At 39.2% G+C, this 27,815-nt stretch overlaps 1 pseudogene; it reads right to left on the bottom strand.

Moving 5' to 3' along the window:
* Window positions 1-12,876: 12,876 nt before the first annotated feature.
* LOC100344102 (single-strand selective monofunctional uracil DNA glycosylase pseudogene) lies at window positions 12,877-13,640 on the bottom strand (annotated as a pseudogene).
* Window positions 13,641-27,815: the final 14,175 nt, after the last annotated feature.

Raw genomic sequence — 27,815 nt, forward strand, 5'->3', positions numbered from 1 at the left:
TATGGCTAAAGAGCCCATGAGAGTATTTTAGGTATGGAAAGCCAAGACACTCTGGCAAAAAAAAAAAAAAAAAAAAAAAAAAAAAAAAAAAACCAAAACCTAAAGGAGAGATCTCTGTGAGTGAGATCCCAGTGGAAAGAACGGGTCATCAGAGAAGGAGGTACCTTTCTATGAAGGGAGGAGAGAACTTCCACTTTGATTACGGACTTGTCTAAATAAGATCAGAGTTGGCGAACTCAAAAGGCTTCCATAGCCTTGGGAACTCATGACTAGAGCCTAGGAAGATTACTGACACCATAAGCAAGAGTGTCAATTTGTTAAGTCAACAACAGGAGTCACTGTGCACTTACTCCCCATGTAGGATCTCTGTCCTTAATGTGTTGTTCAATGTGAATTAATGCTATAACTAGTACTCAAACAGTACTTTACACTTTATGTTTCTGTGTGGGTGCAAACTGTTGAAAGCTTTACTTAGTATATACTAAATTGATCTTCTGTATATAAAGATAATTGCAAATGAATCTTGATGTGAATGGAATGGGAGAGGAAGCGGGAGATGGGAGGGTTGCAGGTGGGGGGTAAGTTATGGGGGGGGGAAGCCACTCTAATCCATAAGCTTTACTTTGGAAATTTGTATTTATTATAGTTAAAAAATTTAATATTTTGCTGAATTCACTTTAAATGTAGATATTTTGTAAGTACTATTTCCTCTTGAAAATAATTATGTATTAAAAGTTTACAGCATAAGGTTTGAATTAAAAAATTCCTGAGGAATTTATTTCTTTTGATGTTATTATAAATGGAATATTTTCTGAATTTAATATTTGATTTATTTATTGCTAGCATATAGAAATACTAGCAAATCAGTGACTTCTAATAGATTTCATTTTTTGAAAAACTTTTAATATCTCATCAAAATTGAGCAGAAACTCAAATGAGATACCTGAATGAAACTCCTGGCTCCTGGCTTCAGCCTGGCCTGGCCGCTGTCGTAGCCACTGGGGAGTAAACAAGCAGATGGAAGATTTCTCTTTCTCTTTCTCTTTCTCTCTCTCCCCCTCTTTCAAATAAATACATAAATCTTCAAAAAAAAAAAAAAACCCTGAGTGGTAAGTACGGAGTTCACATATACTTAAACCCAGCCTCCTTCATTACCAATATCCTGTACCAAGGAGGTACATTTGTTACAAAAAATGAACTTACACTGATACATCATTATCACCCATAGTTGATTGTTTACATTAAGTTTATTCTTGGATTCTTTTGTTGTACATTCTATGAATTTGGACAAATGTAAAATAATATATCTCTGCCACTATGGTATCATACAGATAGCTTTACTGCCCTAACAGTTCTTTGTACTATGACTATTGATCCCCTTTATAACACCTGGTAACCACTGAACATAGTTCTGTCTTTTTTAGAACACAGTATGCAGCCTTCTCAGATTGTTTTTTTTTTTTTTTTACTTCTTAATATGCACTTAAGTTTCCTCCATGTCTTTTCATGGCTTGATCATTAATTTGTCTTTAGGTTTTAATATTACTTAATTGTCTTCATGTTCCACAGTTTAAGCACTCACCCACTGAAAGACATGTTGATTGATGACAAGTTTTGATAATTATTAATCTTCTATAAACATCTTTATGCAGATGTTGTGTGTGTATGCATATAGATTTTCTTTTTTTTTCTTTTCTTTTTTTTTAAACTTTTATTTAATTAATACAAATTTCCAAAGTACGATTTATGGATTACAATGGCTTCCCCCCCATACCGTCCCTCCCACCCACAACCCTCCCCTTTCCCACTCCCTCTCCCCTTCCATTCACATCAAGATTCATTTTCGATTATCTTAATATACAGAAGATCAGCTTAGTATACATTAAGTAAGGATTTCAACAGTTTGCTCCCACACAGAAACATAAAGTGAAAAATAATAGATGATTTTTTTTAAATGATGATGAAATCAGATCAGACCTATTGTCATGTTTAATCCCAGTGAGAGTCAAGTTGGGAGTTGATAATTTCTTTTTTTTTTTTTTTTTACAGAGGATCAGTTTAGTATGCATTAAGTAAGGATTTCAACAGTTTGCACCCCCATAGAAACACAAAGTGAAATATATTGTTTGAGTACTCGTTATAGCATTAAATCTCAATGCACAGCACATTAAGGACAGAGATCCTACATGAGGAGTAAGTACACAGTGACTCCTGTTGTTGACTTTACCAATTGACACTCCTGTCTATGGCATCAGTAATCTCCCTATGCTCCAGTCATGAGTTTCCAAGGCTATGGAAGCCCTCTGAGTTCTCCAATTCTTATCTTGTTTAGACAAGGTCATAGTCAAAGTGGAGGTTCTCTCCTCCCTTCAGAGAAAGGTACCTCCTTCTTTGAAGACCTGTTCTTTCCACTGGGATCTCACTCACAGAGATCTTTTGCCAGAGTGTCTTGGCTTTCCATGCCTGAAATACTCTCATGGGCTTTTCAGCCAGATCGGAATGCCTTTAGGGCTGATTCTGAGGCCAGAGTGCTGTTTAGGACATCCGCCATTCTATGAGTCTGCTGAGTATCTCACTTCCCATGTTGGATCACTCTCCCCTTTATTTATTCTATCGGTTAGTGTTAGCAGGTACTAGACTTGTTTATGTGCTCTCTTTGACTCTTAGTCCTTTCATTATGATCAATTGTGAACTGAAATTGATCACTTGGACTAGTGAGATGGCATTGGTACATGCCACCTTGATGGGATTGAATTGGAATCCCCTGGTATGTTTCTAACTCTACCATTTGGGGCAAGTCAGCTTGAGCATGTCCCAAATTATACATCTCTTCCCTCTCTTTTTTTTTTTTGACAGGAAGAGTTAGATAGTGAGAGAGAGACAGAGAAAAAGGTCTTCCTTCCGTTGGTTCACCCCCTAAATGGCCGCTATGGCTGGTGCGCTGTGCTGATCCGAAGCCAGGAGCCAGGTGCTTCCTCCTGGTCTCCCATGCGGGTGCAGGGCCCAAGCACTTGGGCCATCCTCCACTGCCTTCCTGAGCCACAGCAGAGAGCTGGACTGGAAGGGGGCAACCGGACAGAATCCAGTGCCCCAACCGGGACTAGAACCCGAGATGCTGGCACCGCAGGACTAGCCAAGTAAGCCGCGGCGCCAGCCACATATAGGTTTTCAATTCATTTGGTTATATATTAAGAAGTACAATTGCTGAGTCATATAGTAAAGTTATTTAAATGTTTTTTTTTTTAAAGAAACTGCTGTACAGAGGGCAAAGCTGTACAACCACTTTGGAAAACATTTTAGCCAGGCTTTGATGTTGTGTTTGGCCACACCAATATGTGGGTAGTGGTATCTTACTGCTTTTTTTGCCATTCCCTAATGACATAGGTTGAGCATCTCTTCTTATGTTTATTTTCCATTTGTGTATCTTTGTCACGGTACCTATTTGGACCCTTTGCCTGTTTTTCAAATTGTTTTTCTTAACTTGGTGAGTTTTAAGAGTTCTTTTGCATTCCTAAGATACAGCCAACTGATCATGGTGTAGAATCCCTTTGATATGTTGCTGTATGTGACTTCCTGGTTATAGGTATATTGTTTGGCATAACCAGTGCCATCATATTTGTAGCCATCATTGCTTTCCAGCTTCTTGAACTCCTTCATTTATGCAGGAATTCTATCGTTAACAAACCTAGTAGCTGGCATCATATTTGCAGCCCTGTTTATCTTGAAATGAAGCTGATGCCTTTCCCACTCCTTGCCTAGATGAAAAACTGATCTGTGATAGCTGGCATGGAGCCACCTTTGTTTTCCAGCCTATAATCTTCGTTTTATCCCTGGATGCAAGGATCTTTGGGTCTTGAGACTGCCCTCAACCATTGTTCTGTAAGGAAGTTGCCCCTAATAAACTGAAAACTTTGCAATCTTGCTACCTTCAGCCTTTTGGCACCTTCCACTTTTGGCAGTTAGTTCTTATACACTGAGTTTTCCTGAAACACCGGTATTTTTTAAGTCTTTCTGTGCCTATATTTTGAAATATTTTAACGCAGTTTTTATGATATTGTTTTTCTCATGTTGATGCCAGGATAATGTGAACCTCATAGAATTTGTTGGGAGAATTTGTGAAGGATTGATGTTAATTTTTTTTGAGTTTAGAAGTCATCAGACCATAGTATTTACTTTGGGAAATATTTAACTTGCTAACTTCATATCTTTAGCTTTCATAGGTATATCAAGATTTTTCTGTTTCTATTGTGAATTGAGCTTCAATAAACATTAATGTGCAGACAGCTTTTTTGTTTGCAAATTTAATTTCCTTTGGGTAAATTCCAAGGAGTGGGATGGCTGGGTTGTATGGTAGGGTTATATTCAGGTTTCTGAGGAATCTCCAGACTGACTTTCATAGTTGCTTTACCAGTTTGCATTCCCACCAACAGTGGGTTAGTGTCCCTTTTTCTGCACATCCTCGCCAGCATCTGTTGTTGGTAGATTTCTGTATGTGAGTCATTCTAACCAGGGTGAGATGAAACCTCGTTGTTGTTTTGATTTGCATTTCCCTGATTGCTAGTGATCCTGAACATTTTTTCATGTGTCTATTGACCATTTGGATTTCCTCTTTTGAAAACTGTCTATTGAGGTCCTTGGCCCATCTCTTAATTGGGTTGTTTGTTTTGTTGTTGGTGTCGGGTCGTAGATTTAGATCTTTAATCCATGTTGAGTGGATTTTTGTGTAAGGTGTGAGGTAGGGGTCTTGCTTCATGCTTCTGCATGTGGAAATCCAGTTTTCCCAGCACAATTTATTGAATAGAGTGTCCATGCTCCAGGAATTGGTTTTAGATCCTTGATCAAATATAAGTTGAGTATAGATGCTTGGATTGATTCCTGGTGTTTCTATTCTGTTCCATTGGTCTATCCATCTGTTTCTGTACCAGTACCATGCTGTTTTGATTACAACTGCCCTGTAGTATGTCCTGAAATCTGGTATTGTGATGCCTCCGGCTTTGTTTTTGTTGTACAAGATTGCTTTAGCTATTCGAGTTCTCCTCTTCCTCCATATGAAGTTCAGCATCATTTTTTCTAGATCTGAGAAGAATGCCTTTAGTATTATGATTGGTATCACATTGAATCTATAAATTGCTTTTGGGAGAATGGACATTTTGATGATATTGATTCTTCCAATCCATGAGCATGGAAGATTTTTCCATTTCTTGGTATCCTCTTCTATTTCTTTCTTTAAGATTTTGTAATTCTCATTGTAGAGATCTTTGACATCCCTGGTTAAGTGTATTTCAAGGTATTTGATTGTTTTTGTAGCTATTGTGAATGGCATTGATCTTAGAAGTTCTTAGCCATGGCGTTGCCTGTGTATACAAAGGCTGTTGATTTTTGTGCATTGATTTTATATCCTGCTACTTTGCCAAACTCTTCTATGAGTTCCAATAGTCTCTTAGTAGAGTTCTTTGAAATAAAGAATCATTTCATCTTAAAGAGGGATAGTTTGACTTCTACCTTCCCAATCTGTATCCCTTTAATTTCTTTTTCTTGCCTAATGGCTCTGGCTAAGACTTCCAGAACTATATTGAATAGCAGTGGTGAGAGTGGGCATCCCTGTCCTGGTACCAGATCTCAGTGGAAATGCTTCCAACTTTTCCCTATTTAACAGAATGCTGGCTGTGGATTTTCCTAAATTGCTTTGATTGTATTGAGGAATGTTCCTTCCATACCCAGTTTGCTTAGAGTTTTCATCATGAAAGGTTGTTGTATTTTATCAAATGCTTTATCTGCATCTATTGAGATAATAATATGGTTTTTCTTCTGCAGTTTGTTAATGTGGTGTATCACTGTGATTGATTTGGGAACTTTGAACCATCCCTGCATACCAGGGATAAATCCCACTTGGTCTGGGTGGATGGTCTATCTGATGTGTTGTTGTATTCTATTGGCGAGAATTTTATTGAGGATTTTTTTCGTCTATGTTCATCAGGGATATTGGTCTGTAATTCTCTTTCTCTGCTGCATCTTTTTCAGGTTTACGAATTAAGGTGGTGCTGGCTTCATAGAAGAAATTGAGAGGATTCCCCCTTTTTCGATTGTTCTGAATAGTTTGAGAAGAATTGGAGTTAGTTCTTCTTTAAATGTCTGGTAGAATTCAGCAGTGAATTCATCTGGTCTTGGGCTTTTCTTTGTTGGGAGGACCTTTATTACTGTTTCAATTTCTGTCTCAGTTGTGGGTCTGTTTAGGTTTTCTATGTCTTCATGGTTCAATTTAGGTAGGTAGCATGTGTCCAGGAATCTATCCATTTCTGATAGATTTCCCTGTTTGCAGGCATACAACTCTATAGTAATTTCTGATGACTCTTTATTTCTGTGGTGTCTGTTGTTAAATTCCCTTTTTTATCTCTGATATTATTGACTTGGGTCTTTTCTTTTTTTAGTTAGTTGGGCCAATGGGGTGTCAATTTTTTTTTCAAAAAACCAGCTCCTCGTTTGGCTGATCTTTTGTAATATTTTTTGTATTCAATTCTGTTGATTGCTTCTCTGATTTTAATTATTTCTTTTCTCTTACTAGTTTTGTGTCTGGTTTGCTGCAGTTTTTCTAGATCCCTGAGATGCACTGAAAGCTTATTTCTTTGGTGCCTTTCAATTTCTTGATGTAGGCACTTACTGCTATTCACTTTCCACCTTAACACTGCTTTTGCTGTATCCCATAAGTTTTGATATGTTGTGATGTTATCCTCATTTACTTCCAGAAAGTATTTGATTTCTCTTTTGATTTTTTATATGACCCACTGTTCATTCAGGATCATATTGTTTAGTCTCCATGTGTTTGCATATGCTCTAGGGATTTCTGAGTTGCTAATTTTCAGCTTCATTCCGCCGTGGTCTGAGAAGCTGAATGGTATGATTCTAATTCTTTTGAATTTGCTGAGACTTGCTTTATAGCCTAGTATGTGGTCAACCCTACAGTAGATTCCATTTACTGCTGAGAAGAATATGTATTTTTTAAGTGGAGGATTGAAAGTTTGTAGATATCTGTTAGATCCATTTGGGCTATAGTGTCGATTAAATCTGCTGTTTCCTTGTTGATCTTCTGTCCGGTTGATCTGTCTATTTTTGAAAGTGTAGTATTGAAGTCCCCCAATACTATTGTATTGGAGTCTAAGTCTCCCTTTAAGTCCCTTAACATATCTTTTAAATTAACCGGTGCCCTGTAATTAGGTGCATATACATTTGTAATCATTATATCTTCCTTTTGAATTGATCCCTTAATCATTAATAGTGCCCCTCTTTGTCTCTCTTAACAGTTTTTGTGTTAAAGTTTATTTTGTGTGATATTAAGATGGCTACGCCCGCTCTTTTTTGGTTTCTGTTGGCATGGAATATCTTTTTCCAAACTTTCCCTTTCAGTCTGCATGCATCTTTGTTGGAAAGATGTGTTTCTTGTAAGCAGCAAATAGATGGGTTTTGTTCCTTAACCCAATCAGCCAATCTGTGTCTTTTAACTGGACAGTTCAGGTCATTAACGTTCAATGTGACTATTGATAAGAAGTGACTTTGCCCTACCATTTCCCCAAAGATATTTCTAATACACGCTTTGAACTTCCTGTGATCTTTTACTGGGAGATTTTCTCTTTTACCTTCTTTCATATTGATGGCCGTGTTTCTGTGTTTCTATGTGTAGTACATCTTTAAGCATCTTTTGCAGGTCTGGACAAGTGGCGACAAATTCTTTCAATTTCTGTTTGCTATGAAAGGTCTTTATTTCACCTTCATTCACAAATGATAGCTTTGCAGGATATAATATTCTGGGATGGCAGTTTTTTTCTCTTAGTACTTGAGCTATATCTTACCATTTCCTCCTAGCCTGTAGGGTTTCTGATGAGAAGTCAGCTGTGAGTCTAATTGGAGATCCTCTGAGCCTAATCTGACGTTTCTCTCTTGCACATTTTAGAATCTTGTCTTTATGTTTCACCGTGGTGAGTTTGATTACAATGTGTTGTGGTGAGGATCTCTTTTGGTCATGTTTATTGGGGGTTCTATATGCTTCTTGTAGTTGGATGTCTCTGTCCTTCTCCAAACCCAGCAAGTTCTCTGCTAGTCTCTCACTAAAAAGGCCTTCTAATCCTTTCTCCCTCTCCATGCCTTCAGGAACTCCTAGAACTCGAATGTTGGGTTTTTTAATAGTATCCTGTAGATTCCCGACAATATTTTTTAGATTTCTAATTTCCTCTTCTTTTCTTTGGTTTGACTGTATACTTTTTATGCTCTGTCTTCCAAACCTGATATTCTCTCTTCTGCTTCACTGATTCTGTTTTTAAGGCTCTCTAATGTGCTTTTTATTCATTCTATTGTATTATTCATTTCATTTTGGTTTTTATTCACTGTCTCCTTTTATGTTCTACTAAATTCCTCATTTCATTTTTTTTTAAACTTTTATTTAATGAATATAAATTTCCAAAGTACGTCTTATGGATTACAATGGCTTCCCCCCCATACCGTCCCTCCCACCCACAACCCTCCCCTTTCCCACTCCCTCTCCCCTTCCATTCATATCAAGATTCATTTTCGATTATCTTAATATACAGAAGATCAGCTTAGTATACATTAAGTATGGATTTCAACAGTTTTCTCCCACACAGAAACATAAAGTGAAAAATAATAGATGATTTTTTTTTAAATGATGATGAAATCAGAGCAGACCTATTGTCATGTTTAATCCCAGTGAGAGTCAAGTTGGGAATTGATAATTTCCTTTTTTTTTTTTTTTTACAGAGGATCAGTTTAGTATGCATTAAGTAAGGATTTCAACAGTTTGCACCCCCATAGAAACACAAAGTGAAATATATTGTTTGAGTACTCGTTATAGCATTAAATCTCAATGCACAGCACATTAAGGACAGAGATCCTACATGAGGAGTAAGTGCACAGTGACTCCTGTTGTTGACTTTACCAATTGACACTCCTGTCTATGGCATCAGTGATCTCCCTATGCACCGTCATGAGTTTCCAAGGCTATGAATTCCTCATTTCATTTTGATTCCTCCTTAAGATTTCATTTTCCCAAGACAGATTTTCTGTCCTCTCCTGTATGGATTTCTGTATTTCATGCATTTGTTTTTGATAACTTCTAAATGTTCTTATCATAAATTTTTTGAATTCATATATTTCATTTCTTCTATTTCATCATCTTCATAATCTTGTATTGGAATGTCATGTTCTCTTGGTCTCCCTCGTGGGTGCAGGGGCCCCAGGACTTGGGCCATCCTCTACTGCTTTCCCAGGCCATAGCAGAGAGCTGGATCGGAAGTGGAGCAGCCTGGACTCGAAGCAGTGCCCACATGGGACACCAGCATTGCAGGCAGTGCCCTTATCTGCTATGCCACATTGCCAGCCCCAATATTTGAACATTTTAAAATACAGTTCCCTGGGCTGGCACTGTGGCTTAGTGGGTAAAGCTGCCGCCTGCAGTGCTGGAATCCCATATGGATGCCGGTTTGAGTCCTGGGTGCTCCACTTCTGATCCAGCTTTCTGCTATGGCCTGGGAAAGCAGTAGAGGATAGCTTAAGTCCTTGGGCCCCTGCAGCCACCTGGGCAGACCAGGAGGAAGCTCCTGGTTCCTGACTTTGGATGGGCGCTGCTCTAGCCATTGCGGTCATCTGGGGAGTGAACCAGCAGATGGAACACCTCTCTCTGTCTCTCTCTGTCTCTCTCTGCTTCTGCTTCTCTCTGTGTAACTCTGACTTTCAAATAAATAAATTAATTAATTTTAAAAATACAGTTCTCATTTACTTCTTTTTGTTCTTTATATCACTATACTTTCCTTTTTGTTCCATGTATCATTTTTTATTTTGTTAACAACTAAGTTCATATAATTTCATGGGGAAATTCTGGAAAGTATTCTGGTTGTTTTTTTTTTTTGTCATTGTTCATTTTTCCTTATTTAGTAGCTTTCTTGGACTGATGTTGTATTCTTCATTGTGATTGGCCACTGAAGGCTGTTAAATAAGCTTAACAGACAGCTAATAAATAGAGATTGTTTTCAGGGGTGGGAATATTCAGATGGGACCCTCAAAATCATCTGGTCTTGTTCTGCCAAGGCAACTGCAGGCGGGGCTTGAATTTCAATAAATTTGTTGCAGACTAATTTTTGAGTTGATAATTTTGTATGGTCTTAAATGATGTTAAGTAGCCAAATGGCCCTCTATAGAAAGAAGTTTCCCCACCCTAAAATCATTGGAACCTGCTCAGTCTCCCAGTATTTGCCAGTGGTCACTGCTTGTACATTGGTGCATACCTTCAACATTCATTCAGGAAGCTGGCAATTCTGTCTTATGTGCCTTAATTTCATCTCTTGCTTGTGCAGAGCCCCAAGATCAGCCAGTGGTGACAGCCTAGGGTCTGCCTTCTCAGGACTTTACCTAAGCATGTGCACAGTTCTGGGATATCCATAATCTTATGAAAGTCTATGCTCTTCTAGATTCCCAAGAATATGCTAAAAGTTTGTAAAGGCCCTTATGGGCAACTCAGTCTTCATATTTCTCTTTTAAACCTTATGATCATCCTCTTTTTTTTTTGCTTCAGGCAAGTAAAATGTTAAACAATTGCAACTGAATATTATCTAGATGTTTTCTAGAGATGAGGCTATTTGCACCGAGTGTTCTCTGAGTCACATAAAATAAAAATAAACTTGGAGAGTGGAGCTTTTTGAGGAGGTACCAAACAGATGAAATTTTGACAGTTCTCCTTGGATGTGTTTTCTTGAGGAGCGTCAAACTTAATGAGCGTTAAACCCCTCAAGTGGCTGCTAGACTTTTGGTTTTCTGACTACTCTGGTTGCAAAGCTGCATTTTTAAGGCTAGAATGAGAAATCTCAAAATGCTTCAAAGCTCCGCTAAATTCTTAGGTTCAGCTGTTTTTTTTTTTTAAAAAGCTGGCTCCTTAGATTTCTGTAAGCTTTTGATTAATTGTCAGAGTTCTGATAAACTGGATTTAGAGTATTTCTGCTAGCTCTCTCATTAAAGTTTTCAGTGGTATCATTGATCTGGAGGAAAAGATTTTTTGTGGCCCTTATAATTCCACTATGGAAGTGCTTCTTTTAGATTGAACTTTTGAAGTTTAGACATTTTTAAAAGAATCAGTAGAGAGTGATATCAGCAAGATGTTGCAATAAAAATTCCTACGTCTTTTTTCTTTCTATTCATAAGACCAAATGTCTCTGTTAGGAGTTGGTGCTGTGGCACAGAGGGTAAAGCCATCACCTGTGGTACAGGAATCCCAGGTGGGCACCTATTGATATTCTGGTTGCTCTACTTCCAATGTGGCTTCCTCCTAATGGCTTGAGAAAGGCAGTGGAAGATGGCCCAAGTGCTTGGGCCCCTGCTAGCCATATGAGAGTTCTGGAGAAAACTCCTGGCTCCTGGCTTTAGCCTGGCCCAAGCCTGGCTGTTTCAAGGAAGTGAACCAGTGAATAGAAGAGCTCTCTCTCTCTCTCTCTCTCTGTCTCTCCCTCTCTGCCTGTAACAATGACTTCGAAATAAATAAATAAATAAATAAATCTTTAAAAATGCCTCTCTGAGAAATCCATAAACAGGTAAAAGTTTCCTGGTCCTGTGGTGAATGTGAATCCAACTGCACTTAAGCCCAGTGAGAAAATCTGTATTCTCGGAGAGCAACAAGTGCACCAGAGTCTGCAATATAACAGACAGACACTAGGTGGAGCGCCAGTACCTCAACTTACTACAGCATAGTAGAAGCTTCAGTATTACATACAGACACCAGGCGGAGCTCCTGAGTAGAAACAGCAAACATCTTCCATTAAATTACACAGACAGGCTTGGAAGGATGCCATCCCCCAAGTGTTTAACAGTCTTCTGAATTTCTAACTGAGTTGAAGTTTGAAAAATTTTCCCTATAAGAAACTAGATCAAAAAATTTGAAAGAGATAGTTCATTTTTCAAATTCTGAAATGTCAACAAAAAATTTAAAAAAACACAAAAAAGGGAAAACATGAGGGTATTTAATGGAACAAATTAAATCCCCAGAAACTTATTTAAAAAGAACAGAGATTTATTTATTATTAAGGAATAATTCAAAATTACAATGATAAGGATGGTCAGTGAGTGAAAAGAGACCATATATAGACAACTAAATGAAATCAGGAAATTAATTCTTGAACAAAATGACCATATCAGTAATGGATGAGATAGAAGGTATGAAGAAACAAAACAGACTCTGTAACTGAAGAATATAGTAACTACGTTGAAAAATCCACTACAGAAACCACAATAGTAGACTTGACTGGCAAGAAGAATCAGTGAACTTGAAAATGAGAATTTTGAAATAACTCAGAAGAGGAGCAAGAAGAAAAAGGAATGATGAAAATGAAGACCGCTTAAGGGACATATGGACACAACCAAGCAGAAAACCATACAAAGTGTAGAAATTCCAGAGGGAGAAAAAAGAAGTGAAGAAGAGAAAACAAACCTATTTGAAGAATAACAGCTGATAATTTCCCAAATCTGAGGAAAAAAGTCACTGTGTAGGTCCCTCTCTGCTGAGTGAAGAGCCCACAGAAACAAAGAGGTAGAGCAGTCTGCAGGTACCACAAAGAATCTGCTGATTCCCATGGAGTCAGAGCCCATGAGACAAAAGAGGCAAGGCTTAAAGGAAGGTGAAGAGAGCCAAGAATCAGGAGCATGGAGACTAGCGTCAAAACTTCTGCTGCAGCTCAGCAGACAGTCCAAGAGATCAAAGAACATGTTTGCTGGTGACAGGAAGCTCAGGAAGATTTTGCCTCTCCAGTCCAGGAGATGTGCAGCCTTGTGCTTGTGCAAAAATAACCTGGCGGCCCCGAACATGTCCTCCATCAGGCCAAGGGGCACTTATTTCTTTAGCAGTGGCAGCAGCCCCAACTCAGTCTCTCCTTAGCCACTGCCTCCTAGCCCCTGTTGGCCTGTGGGTTACAGTAAGAGGGGTGCAGGAGCCCCTCTGTCTGGACTTCTGGCACCAGGCCTTACAGAGGCCTACTGCTCTGCCAGCTGTTCCACTCCCATCACCACTGCAGCTGCACCCCCAGCAGCTGCACTTGCTGGCAGAGGGCCCCATTGCAGACCCCAAGCTGCTGCTTTGGCGGGCAGCTCTGTAGAAGTGAAGTTGCACCAGTTGGGAGCCAGAAAGGGCAGATGACACAGATTGTGGAGGAAGCAGCAATGGAAAAAAGACCTCAGGCTGTGTGCAGAGGTTGCAGAAAAAGTCCCAGAATTGGGCATCACTCGCCTCTGACTGTGGGCATGCCAGTTCCAGCACTGGTCGCTTAGGCTGCTCCTGTGCAGGGATCAACATAGGCCTCTGGCTGCCCAACAAGACCCAGATCAGTCTGGGCCTGCCAGTAGATCCTGGGTTCACACCCAAGAAGAGCACTGGCAGAGGGTGGCAGGTAGCTACGATGTGGCACCCATGCATACTCCACAGGACTGTAGATGATGTCCATGGGCTCTGAAAACTGTAGCTGGCTCCACTCAGTGCTGAGCCAAAGCTTTTCCTCCAGAAAGCCCTCAGCCAAGCTCCGAAGGCAGGGCTTGGCCTTCATCAGGACACCTGCAGGCTCATGGAGGGAGCCCAGTGGGAAAGCCTGGGGCCCAGCCATGCTGCTGTCACCAATCCTTCAAAATGTAGCTCAGACCATCCTTTTGGCAGCAGGCATTGTGATAAAGTAGGTTAAGCCACGGCTTTAGGTGTCTGCATCCCATATCAGAGTATTAGAGTCCTGGCTCCTCAGCCTCCTATCAATCCAGTTTCTGCTGGTGTGCATCCTAGGAGGTGGCAGATGATGGCCCAAGTGCTTGGGCACCAACATGAGAGAGCAGGATAGAGTTCCATTCTAGGCTTCTGGCTTTGGCTTGGATCACCCCTGGCTGCTGTGGGCATTTGGGGAGTGAACCACGGGATAGAAGATCTCTTTTTCTCTTTCTCTGTCTCTCTGTTGCTCTCCCTGGTCCAGGTCCCCCAAGTTAAATTTTTAACAGTTGAAAATATAAGATATTCAACAGTTTTAAATTTAAGATATTTCGTGTAATTGTAATAATCACAAAGAAAAAGTCTACAGAGTATAAATAAAGGAAAATGAGAAGGAAATCAAAACATGTCACTGAAAGAGTCAAAGAAGCACAAAAGAAGGCAGACGGGAAGAAAGAAGTGACATTAAGGCTATAAGAAAGCAATTAGCAAAATGACAGTAATAAATCCTTCTCTTTCCATAGTTATTTGGAAGGCAAATGGATTAATTGCTTCAGTTAAAAGACTTTGCCTGAATGGAATAAAAACAAGATCCAACTGTATGATGTCTAGAAGAGTTGCTTTAGATCTAAAGGCGTACTTAGGCTAAAAGTTAAATAATGGAAAAAGGCATTCCACATAAACAGGAACCTAAAGGGAGCAGGAATGGCCGTACTTATACCAGAAAAAATATAATTTAATATAAAAAATGTCAAAAGATTCAAAGAAAGACATTATATAATGATAAAAAGATCAATTCACTAGGAAGATATAACTATCATAAATAAATATGCACATATTAGTCTTCAAATACATGAAACAAACTGACAGAATTCAAGAGATAAACAACAAAATAGTAAGTGTAGAAGACCTATGTACCACACCTTCATCTATGGATAGAACAAGCAAAACAGGAAACAGAGAAACTGAATAACACAATAAATTATATGGACCTAAGAGACATATATAGAATACTCCACACAACAACATCAGAATACACATTTTCCCTCAGAAAACATAAATCATTCTGTTATATTGTGGTGGCCAAGTTCACTATTTCTGGAGTGTCCTGGTTGGCCCATCTTCTGAGAATTCCCTGGAACATTCTATACATTGCTACTCTTGTTCAGGACTGTTCTGTACTCTATTCCTTGTAAATTATATTAAAATACTTTGGTCTCATTATGACCCTTGCATGACTGGAGCCTGGTAGCAGAACTGGGATTGGGACAAAGTGACCCAACTTTGAAAATATCAAATATATATATTTCTGTTGGGCTTTTTCTCTGAATAGAGAAGATTCCTCATATAAACTTAGCTTTATATGAAAGATACCTTCAATTTCAGTTGACAAAGATGCTCCAGTAAGATCTCCATCTGATGAGCAGAAGTAGAGATGAGCAGAAGGGCCACATCTATTACAAAATATTTCTTCTGTGTATTCATATAACATTCTCAAAACACACTTTATTATAATATTGTAACTCCTGCAGCTCCATTGTCAGTCATGATTGGACACCTTTGGAAGCTTCTAAGTGAAGTCTTAGTTCTTCCTTTTTTCAATCACATGTTCTGTAATTTTGTACAGAAGTTTACAATCTGAGACAAGAAAGCTCTCCCTGGTATCGAATCAGTTAATCACTCTTCCCTGAAAATTCTTCAGTTATTTTGTACATCTGAGCCAATATTTCAGGCACTTCTTTAACACAATCTTTGACAAACTGTTGTTCCTTCTCTTTATAGATAAAAGTTTCTGTCTTTATATGACCAGCAGTATATTGAGGAGTCATGTTTTTTCTTCCAGTTCCTTGAACTTTTCTTGCAGCATGTTCAACTTCAGCAAACCTTGAGATAAGGTAAAGGACTCATGGAACTAAAGTGGCATAGAACAACTAGGACCAATTTCATTCTCTTCAGAATCAATGGAAACAATGAAAAGTAACTCATTGTTCTTGGATAGCTCAAGCTGAAGATAAGATAATAAATGCAATCAAAAGTTTGTCCCAATTAGTCCTCCACGGCTTCATCTGCTCAGATAATACTTCATTCTGCTCTAAGAGAGCTTTCTAATTTCAGCAGCTAGCTTTAAATCATGATCACTCTACACTGGTGTAACGGGGTAATGAGGTACAGATATTTAAGCAGGATGTAAAAGGCTGCAGGTAACTAAATGGCACATTAAACTTTGATAATCATAGACTTTAGGGTAACTGGTCTTCATTATGCTTAATGAAACACTAAAATCTCTTAACACAATGCTTTGCCTCTTTCAGATTATAGCCAAATAATGTTTTGAAGCTACTCACACTTGTAGAACACCCTGTTGTGTTCCATTTATGTTAAGATCAAGCTATCAATTCTTCAGCATGATTTTCAGGAAACTGCACTGACATTTGAGATTTATATTAAAAAAACTGTTCTCAAACCTGCAACTAGTTCCAATGTTTGGCTGTTTACTCTGAGCCCCTACTTGTAATTCCTAATGTTTCATTAGTCACAAAAAACTCTGGACAAAGAGAATCCCATGACAAGATGTCTTCACTAGAGAATTCTACCAAACACTTAAAGAGTAATTAACACCAAAATTTCTTAAACATTCCCAGAGTTAAAGAGGAGGGAACACTTCTAAGCTCCATCTATGAGGCCAGCATTGACCTGATAGCCAAACCAGATAAAGACACAACAGGAAAGAAAATTACAGATTCTTACTATTGATGCATATTGTTGTAAAAAATCCTCAACATAATGTTAGCAAACCAAATTTAACAGCACTTTAAAAGTCTCCTACAGGGGCTGGCGCTGTGGTGCAGTGGGGTAGTGTCCTGCCTTGAAGCGCTGGTATCCCATATGGGCGCCGGTTCTAGTCCCAGCTACTCCTCTTCTGATCCAGCTCTCTGCTATGGCCTGAGAAAGCAGTAGAAGATGGCCCAAGTCCTTGGGCCCCTGCACCATGTGGGAGATCCATAAGAAGCTCCTGGCTCCTGCCTTCAGATCAGCGCAGCTCCAGCCATTGTGGCCAATTGGGGAGTGAACCATCGGATGGAAGACAACTCTCTCTCTGCCTCTCCTCTCTCTGTGTGACTCTGACTTTCAAAAATAAATAATTCTTTAAAATAAAGTCTCATACACACTGATCAAGTGAAATTTGTATCTGGAATGCAAGTATGGTTCAATATATGAAAATGAATCAATGCAAAACACATCACTCATGAAACCACATGATCTCTCTGAGATTAAAATGTGTTTGAAAATTTTCAACACTATTTCATGAAAAAAATAACACTCAATGAAATAGGAATAGAAGGAAAATATCTCATCACGACAAAAGGCATATATGAAAATCACACAGCTAGGATCATACTCCATGATCATAAAGCTAAATATTTTTCCTATAAGATCAGGAACAAAAAAATATACTCACTCTCACTACTACTATTCAACGTAGTACAGGAAGTCCTAGCTAGGACAAAGTAGATAAGAAAAAGAAATAAAACCATACAATTTGTAAGAAAAGAAGTAAAACTATCCATTTCTTCAGAGGATAGCACCTTTCTTTATTAAAGATTTCTTTATTTATTTGAAAGTCAGAGTTAGGGAGAGGGAGAGGGAGAGGGAGAGAGAAAGTCTCCCATCCACTGGTTCACTCTCCAACTGGTAGCAACGGCCAGAGCTGAGCAAATCCAAAGCAAAGCCAGGAGCCAGGAGCTTCTTCTGGGTCTCCCACGTGGGTGCAGAGGCCCAAGGACTTGGGTCATCTTTTACTGCTTTCCCAGGCCATAGCAGAGAGCTGGATTGGAAGAGGAGCAGCCAGGACTTGAACCAGTGCCTATATGGGATGCTGGCACTGGAGGCGACGGCTTTATCCACTAAGCTACAGTGCCTCCCCAAGAAGATAGGACCTTAACATAGAAACCTCTAAACAATCCATAAAAACTGTTATAATTAATGAAATCAACATACAAAATTCATAGTGTTCCTATACAATACAATGAAATTTTTTATAAAAAGATACAAACAGGTCCATATAAATTAGATACAAATAAATTAAATACTTAGGAATAAATTTAATTAAGGATCTGAAAAAATCCATAAACTGAAACTACAAAACCCTTACCAAGTAAATTGAAGACAGGAATAAATGGAATAACATCCTATGAATCAATGAATTGGAGGAATTAATATTGTTAAAATATCTGTAGTACTCAAATTGATCTACATATTTAATGCAGTCTTCTACCAAAATACCAATGACATTTTCTCACTTAAATAGGAAAAGCAATCCTAGTATTTGCACAAAATTATTAAAGGCCCTGAAGAACCAAAGCAACCTTAAGCAAAAGGAGCAAATTTGGAATGATAACATTATTTGACTTACAAATATATTACAAAGCTATAGTAATGAAAACAGCATGGTACTGACATTGAAATAACACAGACACTAATGGATCAGAATAGATAACCCATAAATAAATTAATATATTTATGATTAATGATTTTTGGACAGGTACAGAGCAAACAGAATGAAAAAGACATCTTCTAGAATTATTGTTGGTACAACTGGGTATCCACATGGAGAAGAATAAAATTAGATACATTATCTCATGCCATATACCAAAATAAACTCAAAATGGACAAATTACTTAAATGTAATACCTCAATGTGTTTAACTTCTGGGAGAAAACATAGAAGATAAATTCCATGATATTTATCTGAACAATAACTTTTTAGATCTGACTCCAAAAGCAAAGGCAATGGAAACAGAAATAAGCCAGTGGTATTAAAAATCAGATTTAAAAGCTTCTGTACAATGAATGAAAGCATCAAAAGAGTAAATAGACAACCCGTGGAATGGGAAAAAAATACTTTTAAGCTGTATAGTTGATAAGAGAGTAGCATCTAGAATATATGAGGGACTCAAATAACTCAATAATAAAAACACAAGTAATAAGTTAAAAAATGGGCAAATGACCTGAGTAGATATTTCTCAAAAGAAGGAATATAAATGACTAACAGGTGTATGAATAAATGCTCAATAGCAATAATCAACAGAAAACTGCATATCAAAAACAAAATGAGATATCACCTCACATCTGTTAGAATGGCCGTTACCAAAAGGATGAAAGATGCGTGTTCATGAGGATGTGAAGAAAATGTAAATCTTGTACAGCATTGATGGGGATGTAAATTGGTACAGCCATGTGGAAAATAGTGTGGAGTTCGTTAAAAAATTAAAAATAAGACAAAATATTGTCCAGGATTATCACCGTTGGCTATACACTCAAAGAAAATGAAATCAATATTTTAAAGATATTTCTACACTCTAATGTTCATTGCATTGTTCACGATAGACAAAATATTGAGTCAACCTAACATTCCAACAATGGATTCCAATAATGGAGAAAAAATTGATACACGTACAAATACACACACTTTAGTCCATTCTAAAAAGAAGGAAATCTTGGAAATTATAAAAACGTATATAAATGTGAAGGACATTTTGCTATGTCAAATAAGTCTGGAACAGAAATATAAATATTGTGTGATCTCACTTTTATGTGGAAACTGAAAGTTAAACTCATAGAAGTGGGCAATAGAATGGTGGTTATCAGAAGCTGGCTGGTAAAGGAATGGGAAGATAGTGGCCTAAGAATAAAATATTTCAGATAGATAGGAGGAATGAGTTTAATAGATTTCTTGTATACTATGGAGATTCTTGGTAATAACAGTATGTAATTTGAAAATTGCTAAATAGAATTTTTTAGTGTTCTCTCCAACAAAAAATGCTGAATATGTGAAGTAACACAATTCTTATTCTGCTATTCCATAATTTATGCATATTGTATACTTCTGCTAATTTTTCATATACATATCATCCATTTAAAGGACACAGAGAATTTTTATGATAGGATCAGTCATGAAGAAAAGGGATATTAAATTTTGAATATAACCTAGTATATATTATCTTTTTTTAAAAGATTTTATTTATTTATTTGAAAGGCAAATTTACAGACAGAGAGAGGTCTTCCATCCTCTGGTTCATTCCCCAAATGGCTGCAATGGCCAGAGCTGCGCCGATCTGAAGCCAGGAACCAGGAGCTTCTTCCCTGTCTCCCACGTGGATACAGGGAACCAAATACTTGGGCCATCGTCTACAGGCACATTAGCAGGGAACTGGATCGGAAGTGGAGCAGCTGGGACTCAAACTGGTGCCCATATGGGATTCTGGTATCGCAGGCAGTGGCTTTAACTACTACATCACAGGACCAGCCCCCTAGTATATATTATCAATGGAGACAGCCAACCTAAATGTACATTACGATATATATATATATACTTTCACATTTGTCTGTGATTTTGTGATATAATGGCTACTTCATTCCTTACAGTTCTTCTTACAATTGATTACACACAATTCTATTATTATCTACTGAGTCTATAATGTATACTTAGTACTATGTGGGTATCTGTGGACAAAGAATGTAGAAAACACAAGCTTAAAATATATGTCTTATTTAAAACGGGTAAATGAAGATGGCATTGGTGGTTTACGTTCAGAAGAAAATGGATTTAAATGCAGAACTTGAGTAGAGTTTGGAACTGAATGGATAAGTCTTTCTGCAGATTGAACAGTTTCTACACTCTCAGAAGCTTTGTTTTATTTTTAAAGATTTATTTAATTAAAAGGCAGAGTTACACAGGGAGGGAAAGACAAAGAAAGATATCTTTCATCTGCTGGTTCACTCCACAAATTGATGTAATAGCCAGGTCTGAGCCAGGCTGTAGCCAGGAGCCTAGAACTCCAACCAGGTCTTCAACATGGGGAGGCAGGGGCCCACATACTTGAACCATCTTCTGCTGCCTTCCCAAATGCCTTAGCAGGAAGCTGGATCAGAAGCAGAGAAGCCAGGATGCTTATCCACATCCAAATATGGGATGCTGGTGTTCAAAGGGACGGCTTAACCCAGTGCACCATGATACCTGCTGTAAGAAGCTTTTTTTCTTTCTTTTTATTTTTTATTAACCACAACCTCCCTAGTATGTGCCTGAGAAACCAAGCTCAAAAATCTGTTTAGAGCTGAATGATGCAGGTGACAGAAAACTGTCAGACTCCCTTTTAACTTCCTGGATTATCACCAGAGGGAACAGAGCTGATGGTTCAGAGATGCTCAAACAAGGTGATCAGCTGATCAGAAATGGGGACATTTGCTGCACTGATTGTATGCTACTGAAAAGTAATGTTAGTGACTAGAGTTTAAACCCTAAAAAGCAAAACCTAACAAAGAGAACAAACAAAATCCCTTACCACTGATATCTAAAAGTCTTCATGTTTCATTCTTCTCACAACTATTGGTAAACTGACTGAATGAACCAAGTATGGATTTGGGCAGATTTGCCCTTTGATCTTCTAATGACTTGCGGAAATATGCTGAAATGATTCTGTGTGGAATGAGACTTGCTGTCTGATATTTTCACCAGTTAGAAAATGTCTTCTCATTTTCCCTGGATTCTAAGAGGAACACAAACGCATTCAAGAAATGGATCCAATATTTGATTAACATTTTACTCTCTTCTTAGCTATTTTATAGTATTACTGTCATCCAGTAAAGAAGTAGTTTGAGAAGAATTCCTTAATCTGTGAGGACATTAGAAATTTCATACATAAGAGCTGACATGGCCGGGAAAACTGCCGCCATATGGGCTGGCATCCCATATGGGCGCCGGTTTGCTTCCCAGCTGCTCCACTTCCAATCCACCTCCTTACTAATGGCCTGGGAGAGCCGTGGAGGATGGCACAAATGCTGAGGCCCCTGCCACCCACATGGCAGACTTGGATGAAGCTCCTGGTTCCTGGCTTCTGCCTGGACTAGCCGGGCCCATTGTGGCCACTTGGGGGATGGTTGGATGATCTCTCTCTCTCTCTCTCTCCTCTCATTTTGTAACTTTGACTTCCCAATAGATAAATAAATCTTTATAAAAGAGAAATTCCATACACAGAATGTAGGAGTATCTCAAATTTCTGTAATGTGCTAAGAATTTTTAAATATTTCTGTAATTGTTTTCTGTATTGAGTGCTTGTAGCTTTCATTATCAAATTTTTCCATGACAACAAAAAGATTGGCATAGAAAGGTAAGGCTGAATTTCTCTCAGATGTCTCTTTCTCATGACTGATGTCTTCAACATCATCTGCCCCCCAACCCCCTCAAAAGAAACAAGTTGGGGGGTTGACTTTGTCCTTATAGTGAGTTAAGCTACCACCTGTGACGCTGGCATCCTATACTGGAGCAACGGTTGGAGTCCCAGCTGCTCTTCTTCCAATCCAGCTCCCTGCTAATGTACCTGTGAAAACAGTGAAAGATGGCTCAACTACTTGGGCCCCTACTACTGACATAGAAGACCAGATTGGAGTTCCAGACTCCCGACTTCGAGCCTGGCCCAGGTCACTCATTGCAGCCATTTGGGGACTGAGCCAATGGAAGATATTCTCTCTCTCTCTCTCTCTCTCTCTCTCTCTCTCTCCCAAATAAATAAAACAAATCTTTTTTAAAAAAGAAACAACATAAGTTAAATGTTCTGAGAATTTCTTAACTGTATTTGTCATTTTATTCACAAGCTAGAGAGAACATGAGATATGATGTAGATGCTTAAAACGCATCATCCAAAGAATAACAACAGGAGGTGTCCCCAAGGAAATGTCCAAGTTCTCAGAACCTTACCTGGAATATCTCCAAGCCTCTGCCTCATGCTTCTTTCTTTCTCTGTGATTGCAGGAATTCACAGCAGGAATGGGAGTATATCCTGAAATCATCTCCAGCTGGCAACTTGCATTCTGTAAACATTCCAATTCTATAAGAAATTGTGAGACTTGGGAAAAATGAAGAGACACATCTATTCAGTGAAAGGTTGTGGACTCCTGGGCTACAAGATAGTAAGGAAACATACGGATATTTTCTTCCTTGGAGTCTTGTAGTGAATATTTGTTCAACAACAGCTGTCACTATTTACTTGGTAAACATGGTTCTTCTGCAAAATATGTAGCTGACTCAGAGTCCATTTTTAGAAGTGGTTTCAAATTTAAAAACAACTATTTTTATTGCCTTCATATTTGAATTTTGTGGACTTTATAATAGCTGATTTTTAAAAATGGCTTACCTAGCTTAAAGTTGTTGTGCTGAAGGAGAGATTTTATCTGTATTTTGGGAAACCAGTTTCTGAAGCCAGCTATAAAAAGGTAACATACCATATTCTCAAGTATTTGAATTTAGTTTCTCCACATATGAGCATTCACTGAATGAGACATTCCTTCCCTATAAATACAGGAAATAAGTACTGTTTTCAATATGAATGACAAATAAATCAAGAGACATGCGAAGCTGCAGATAGACACAGTGTTTTGCATTAGCTAGAAACCCAAGAAACTGCTTACCAAGCTTATCTGGTTTACAGTTTAACATTTTCTTTGTCCTCTGAATCAGTCCCCACTCCCCATTCCTGTTTCTGATAACAACCATTAAACTTTTTAACCTCCTAAAGATCAGTTTTTTAAAAATAATTTATTTTTATTTATTTGAAAGGCAGAGAGAGAGAGAGAGAGAGAGCTTTGAACTGCTGGTTTACTCCCCAAATGGCCACAAAGGCCAAGGCTGGGCCGAGTTGAAGCCTGGAATCTGTAGCTCCGTCTGGGTTTTCCACATGGCTGGCACTGGATCAAGTACTTAGTCCATCACCTACTGGTTCCCCAAGCTCATTATCAGGGAGCTAGATCAGAAAAAAGCAGCCAGGACTCAAACGGGTGCTCCAATGTGGGATAGGCAGAAGCTTAATTAGCTGTGCCACAATGTTGGCTATGTATGAAATCACTGTTTTTTAGACTCCATATATGAATGATATTAGTGATAGTTGTCTATCTGTACTTTATTTCACTTAACATAGACATCCAAGTTCCTTCCATGCTGTTCCAAATGATGATTTCATACTTTTTTTTTTTAAAAAAAAGGTTTATTTATTTTGAAGGCAAAGTTAAAGTGAGACAGAGGCAGAGAGAGTGAGAGAGGGAGGGACAGAGAGAGGGAGAGGGAGAGAAGGAGAGGAAGAGGTCTTCCATCCACTGGTTCACTCCCCAGTTGGCTGCAACAGCCGGCACTGTGCCAATACCAAGCCAGGAGCCAGGAGCTTCTTCCAGGTCTTCCACGTGAGTGCAGGGGCCCAAGGGCTTGGGCCATCTTTTACTGCTTTCCCAGGCCATAGCAGAGAGCTGGAGAAGTGGAGCAGCCGAGACTAGAGCTGAAGCCCATATGGGATTGCTGGCACTGCAGGCGGCAGCTTTGCCTGATACGCCACAGTGCCAGGCCCAAGATTTTTATCCTTTTTCAACACTGGGTAATATTCCATCGAGTATATGTACCACTTTTTCTTTATTCACTCACCAGTGGAAACACACTTATGTTGTTTTCATTTCTTGGCTACTGTGAATAGTTCTGCAATAAACATGACAGTGCAGGAGTCTCTTTGACAAATGAATTTAGTTTCCCTCAGATATTTGTCCAATAGTTGGATTGTTGGATCATATATTAGTTCTACATTTAGTTTCTTGAGGAATCTTCATAATCCTTTCCATAAAAGTGTACTGATTTACATTCCCACCAACCGTTTTCAAGGGTTCCCTTTTATTCACATCCTAGCAGAGATTTATCTTTTCTCATTTTGATAATAACCAATATAATTGGAATGAGATGATATCTCATTATGATTTTGATTTTCATTTCACAGATGATTAGTGATTTCAAACCTTATTTCAAGTGCCTGTTGACAATTTGCATATCTTCCTTTGAGAAATTAGAGACCCCATCCATAGACACTGACAGAGGGATGCGGACTATTAGGATTTACCCATTATTGAGTTCTTCCAGCTTTGCACTCAGTCCCAAGATAGAATTCTATTGTTCTTTGCTGTATGCCAAAGTGATAAATGGCTGCCAGAATGACCCTATAGTAAGTCACATCTGGGTCCTACAGCCACTGGATCCTGCAGTGTCTTAAGGGTACATGCCAGGAATGCTTGCAGATGGTGGTGATAACATGCTGAAATGCGTCAATATCACGGAAGGGTAAGACTCTGCCTGATGCCAAGGCTGTCTAGAGAGTATGTCTAATCTCTGATGTGGAGGTAGAGGTCTTGGCAATTATCAGGTACCAGATCTCCTGGTAGTGAGCCAGGCTCTGAGCTCTGTGGCTCCCCTCTTCTACCGTGTTTAAGCTTCCTCTTCTGCCCTATTCCTCAGAAACTGGAGTCTTGTTAAGCTTTCTGCAGGAGATTAGGGAAATGGTTGCAAAGTTTGCCTGGCTATGGAGGAGATAAACACTGAGTCTGAAGCAATAGGCCTTAGGGCTGGGGACTCAGTGTGCCTCAACTGAATTCCCTCTCCTTCCCCACCAACAGGATGCATCTATTTCCATGCTACACTACTTGGAGCTGAGGAGTAACATGGGCAATTATTTCTCACTTTCTTCAATGGAAATTTTCTTCTTGTAATTTTAAACACACACATGGCTGTCTCTTACTTGGCTTGTATAGATCTTGTAAAGGTGACTTGATGTGTGAATAGCTATTCAAATTAGTATCTATGCAGAGATGGTCGCTGAAACATCTGATTCAGCCTGTCATTTGCTCTGGTCTCTCACAACTGACCTCTTAATGAGTGGATATAAATTTAAAGCTTGGTCATATCCTAAACTTTAGGGAAAAGTTCTTGCATATGAAATAAAGTGGCAATCTGCCTGCAGACTGGCCAATTGTGCTGACTGTGGAATTTTCATTTTTTATTTGACCATCATTCTTTCTTTCTTTATTTTTTTATTTATATAAATGAAACACATTTCATGTATCTCATACATACAGTTTTTTAAAGATTTATTTATTTATTTTAAAGTCAGAGTTACACAGAGAGAAGGAGAGGCAGAGAGAGAGAGAGAGGTCTTCCATCTGCTGGTTCACTCCCCAGTTGGCCACAATGGCCAGAGTTACACCTATCTGAAGCCAGGATCCAGGAGCTTCTTCCGGGTCTTCCACGCGGGTACAGGGGCCCAAGGGCTTGGGCCATCTTCTACTGCTTTCCCAGGCCATAGCAGAGAGCTGCATGTGAAGAGGAGCAGCTGGGACTCGAACCAGCATCCTTATGGGATGCCGGCGCTTCAGGCCAGGACTTTAACCCATTGTGCCATGGCGCCGGCCCCTCATGCATACAGTTTTAAGTACATAATGACATGTCCCATGCCATCCTCCCTCCCTCCCTCATTCCCACCCCTCCTCCTGCTTCCTTTCTTATTTTCTGTTAATTTTTGTGATAATGTACTTTTCTTTGAGAACAAGCTTTATCATTAATCGAAGAAGCACCTAAGGAAACAGACAACGGAGTTGGGCACTTAGGCTTATCTAAAACTTGTGAGACATAAGAATATCCTCCATTTAATACACTAAAATGAAGTAAATCTTTGAGAACAAGTTTTATTATTAACTTTCATCCTACAACTCTTTGAGGACAGAAGTCCTGCATGGGAAGTTAGTTCACAGTGACTCTTGTTGTTAATTTAACAATTAACACTCTTATGTATAACATCAGTGATCATCCGAGGCTCTTGACATGAGCTGCCTAGGCTATGGAAGACATTTGAATCCACAAACTCTGTATTTAGACAGGGCCATAACAAAGAGAAGTTCTCTCCTCCCTTCAGAGAAAGGTACATCCTTCTTTGATGACCACTTCTTGGGGTCTCATACACAGAAGTTCTTCATGTAGGACACTTTTTGCCACAGGTTGACCATCATTCTTGTTAGGAAATTAAAATCAGAAAGTCTAAGTTGAGCTCCATTACTTATAATGCTGCTGACACCAGTAAAATACAATAAGTAATCAGTTTCCCTCTGCAAACATGGAGAGGATAATTTATAATTTTACGGTTTTACCTCTTTTATTCAGGTCATTTTGATTTGATTTTTTCTATGTAGCGTGAAGTAGGGGCCCAACTTCATATTTATTTATTTATTTATTTATTTGAAAGTCAGAGTTACACAGAGAGAGGAGAAGCAGAGAGAGAAAGGTTTTCCATCCACTGGTTCCCTCCCCAATTGGTCGCAATGGCCAGAGCTGTGATGACCCGAAGCCAGGAGCCAGGAGCTTCTTCCAGGTCTCCATGCGGGTGGAGGGGCCCAAGGACTTGGGCCATCTTCTACTGCTTTCCCAGGCCATAGCAGAGAGCTGGATCAAAAGTAGAGAAGCCAGGTCTTAAACCTGCGCCCATATGGGATGCTGGCGCCTAAGGCCAGGGCGTTAACCCTCTGTGCCATACAGCTGGCCCCCCCAACTTCATTTTTTGTATGTGCATATTCAGTTATCTGGAATGATTTGTTGAGGTTTTCTCCTATTGTTCTGGCACCTTTATTAACACGCAATTTGCAATAGATATGCTGTCTTTTCTTGACTTTCAGCTATATTCTATTGGTCTAGTTATCTTCTCTTTATACCAGTATCACGCTCTTTGGCAACCAGGTTTTTTTTTTTTTTTTTTTTTTTTTTTTTTTTTTTTTTTTTTTTGACAGGCAGAGTGGACAGTGAGAGAGAGAGACAGAGAGAAAGGTCTTCCTTTTGCCGTTGGTTCACCCTCCAATGGCCGCCATGGCCAGCGTGCTGCGGCCGGCACACCGCGCTGATCCGATGGCAGGAGCCAGGAGCCAGGTGCTTTTCCTGGTCTCCCATGGGGTGCAGGGCCCAAGCACCTGGGCCATCCTCCACTGCACTCCCTGGCCACAGCAGAGAGCTGGCCTGGAAGAAGGGCAACCAGGACAGAATCCGGCGCCCCAACCGGGACTAGAACCCAGTGTGCCGGCGCCACTAGGCGGAGGATTAGCCTAGTGAGCCGCGGCGCCAGCCATGGCAACCAGGTTTTAAATTGGGATGTGTGACTATTCCAACTATGTTTTTATTTCTGTTTGGGATATCTTGCAATTCCACATAAATTTAAGGATTGGCTTTTGCTTTTCCAAATAAATGC

The sequence above is a fragment of the Oryctolagus cuniculus genome, chromosome X (genome assembly GCF_051225735.1).
Source record: "Oryctolagus cuniculus isolate XC-2025 breed Fujian yellow rabbit chromosome X, ASM5122573v1, whole genome shotgun sequence".
Classification (NCBI taxonomy): Eukaryota; Metazoa; Chordata; class Mammalia; order Lagomorpha; family Leporidae; genus Oryctolagus; species Oryctolagus cuniculus.